This window comes from Myotis davidii, unplaced genomic scaffold (genome assembly GCF_000327345.1).
Source record: "Myotis davidii unplaced genomic scaffold, ASM32734v1 scaffold506, whole genome shotgun sequence".
In the NCBI taxonomy this organism is placed as follows: domain Eukaryota; kingdom Metazoa; phylum Chordata; class Mammalia; order Chiroptera; family Vespertilionidae; genus Myotis; species Myotis davidii.
This window is the reverse complement of record NW_006297140.1, coordinates 998,128-1,001,591: the sequence shown is the minus strand read 5'-3', so window position 1 is coordinate 1,001,591 and position 3,464 is coordinate 998,128.

Here is a 3,464-nt window from a genome sequence, read left to right as displayed (position 1 = left end):
ATCAAGTTATTTTATCTGGTTAGAAATGGACAGTATTATAAATAAAACATTTAGAATCATATGGATTACATTTTCTCCACTGTAAAAGAGCAGCACAGGCAGAACCTGTTTTCTATTTGAATTTCTTATTTTTCTATTTTTTGTTTGCTAGTATTGCCTTGTAAGGACTTAATGAATTCACAATCAGGATACAGGGCCTGTGTGTAGTCAGGATTGTAACACAAACATAAACATAAAATACAGCCTCCAAGTGCATAAAAAACACAGGACTGCTTATATCTGTCCTATGAAATATCTGGGTTAATTCAAAAATCAAATGGTATAATATGTAAAAACAACCTTAGCAGGTGATAGCAGACACTCACTGGGAATCACCGTGTGCCCGGCTCTGTTCTATAACTTTACATATGTGAACTCACTTAATCTTCACAACACTCCAGTGTGGCACATGCGGATACTTTCCGCAATTTACGGAAGGAAAAACTGAAGCACAGGATGGCTGAGTGACTAACGCAAAGTCATGTGACTAGCCGATGGAAGAGCTAGGAGTCAATGCAGGCAGTGTACCTCAAGAATCTGTCCTTGTAACCACTATGCTATACTGCCAGTCTTAACACATGCATGAACAGATAAAGTGGCCTATTCATGCAGTGTATTACAAAATGATATATTTCTCATGTGAATGGAAGTGTGGAAATAGGCAAGGCTTTGTTCATTTTAGGGGATTTTATTTAGTTGATTATTTTTGTCTAAAGTCAGCAAGTTAGATATTAGATGGCCACACTAGAATAGGTCTAAAAATTAATTACTGGATTATATTCCAGGTGTGGAATATTAAGAAAGTTTTTGTGCTTGGATTTAGCTGTAAATATTTTTCTCTTATCTTTACATGCTTATTTATTTTTTTGGTGCCTCTTGGGAGATAGATAAAGAAACACCATTAAAAAAAATAATATAGAAAGTATATTCCACTAATCTGAAAGGTTGCTTGTATTCCTTGATGGATAGAGGGTTTACTTTCCTGATAAAACCAACGTATTCATAATTTGCCTTAAATCCCCTTCTCATTTCTGACATTCCGATACTCAGTCAGGCTACGCTGCCGTGAATGATTATGAATTTATAACTTCTGCTCCGTACCAATGTGAAAAGGAAACTATTGTTAAAACAGGGCATCTCCCAAATTCTTCCAGAATTTATTTGCCTGACCTTGCTCTTTCAAGTCAGCAAGACTTGGTGGCTTTGCTAGATGAAGTAGCAGGTGATTGCCAGTGATGGATATCTTGTTCCAAATCTAATTGATTGCGGCACAGAAGCCTTTTATGTTTCTGTCCCGTGACCAAAATGGAAGTAAGGTGATTATACCCTCTGCTCCCACAACATGTGGCAAGTCAGTGTTTGGGAACCACTGTCATTGGAGTGGCTGGATAGATAGGGATTATACGTAGAATTGTTTATTTTTCCCTTTTAACATATTTTTTGGTAAAGGACACTAAATTAGATATGAGGTTAATGGAATATAGTGCATGCTATAAAAAAAATGTGATTATGAGCCCAGGCTCTAGAATTAGATTCCTTGAGTTCAAATACATCTTTTATTGCTTCATAGCTATGTGCCCATAGGAAGCTACTTAATAACTCCTCATTTACAAAACAGGGAGAGCAATAGTAGTCATTTTATGGTTCATTATTAGGATCATCAGTTAATCCTTATAAAACATGTAGAACAGTAACTGATACACAGTAAGCCTCAATAAATGTTAGTGATTACCATCATGATCAGCAAATAATGCTATTATTTCTTCTTCCTTTTATGACGGGCAAACTCCCTATTCATTCTTGAATATCCCATTCATGAAGTCTTCTCTCCCAGCCATTTGTTCCTCCTTTGAACTTTCACATGAGATTGTCCATCACTTTCTATAATATGCTTGTATATTTTCTTCTTCATTAATATTTGAACTCTAAGATATCAGAAACTATTTAATTCTGGGAGAAAAATATTAGACAGCTGTGATTAGTAAGTAAATAAAAATCAAGAGTATGCTGAGATATAGTATGATCTTTGCTATATTTATTATCTATTCTTTGTTCTAAGGATACTACCAAGACACAGCTCATTACCACAATCCATTATTGGCAAGAGCAAGGCAACCGATTTACCCTAAAGGAGGTTATAACAATCCGAGTAAAATCAAGAATATGGTTTTGTAATTATACTTAATCTGATAGCATGATAGGACACCATGTAAATTGCAAAATTTTAATTTATTTCCCTACCTCTAATCTCAATCCTTTCTAATCAGTTCTATTTCTTTAATAGCTTATTCTTTCTAAAACACTGTTTTTTCTGCTCCAACGCCTACAATGTTTCCTAATACCTAGTAAAAATTATAATAACGACATTTTTGAGTGGTTATTTGGTACCAGGCACTATGCTAAACATTCTCATGCCTTATCTCACATAATAACCACATATGTTTATTATAATAATATCCTCTTAGGAGGAATCTTAATGAGAATAGGACCTTCGTCTTTTTAAGTCAAAACTAAATCATTTCTAGATTAAAGCCTGATTAATGCTCTCAAAACATGAGTGAATGAATTAGACAGTATCATTATTTCTGTTTTATAAGTAAGAAAAATAAGAACCAGAGAATTTAATCCAGAAAATAAAAGGAGGAGTCAGGTTTTTAATGCGTGTAATCTGTCTGCCTCTTCTAAAGGACAGGTGGCCTAACGACTCAACTCCACACTTGTCAGCCTACCCGCCAAGGGGCAGCAAATTCTGGTCCACCGCAAGTTTTAGGCAAGCTGCTTTCTCAATTGCTTATTGAACTTGCCATACTCATCTGCAGTGGCAAAGTGTTTGCCCTCTGTAGGTCGCCCTTGTTTTTTTATTTATTTATTTAATTGTGTTGTAGGTATTGACCTTGTCCTTCCAAATAGATTTTAGCTTATAGAAGGCAGTGTGTTTTACTAGTCTTTATTATTTCTCACTGGTCTAATTCAAATAGTTGAGCTTTACATTTAAAAACATTAAATATTCAGTAATTCAATGAATATTTACTGAGTACCTGGTATGTGTGTGCTTGGATATGGAGGTGAAAGTCATACACATGAAAGACAGTGCCCTCATTTTCAAGAATTCATATTGGAAGGTAGAAGATAAATAAGTAATAAGCAAATAGAATAAGACAGAGATGGGGATAAGTATAATGAAGACAATTAAACTGAGGAATGAGTGGGCAAGTCATGGGAGTTGGCGATGTTAGTGTGATGTTGGTGCTGGTGGGAGTGGCAGTGAGGGGAAACATCGCTGAGAGGACATAACTGGAAATGGGCTGGTAAGACTGAAAAGAGGAGGAAGGCAGCCACAAGACAATCTGGGGCACAGTGCCCTGGCTAGAGGCTGCCTGGGCTGACCAGCAGACCCTGAACGATGGATGAATGATTACTCTGAC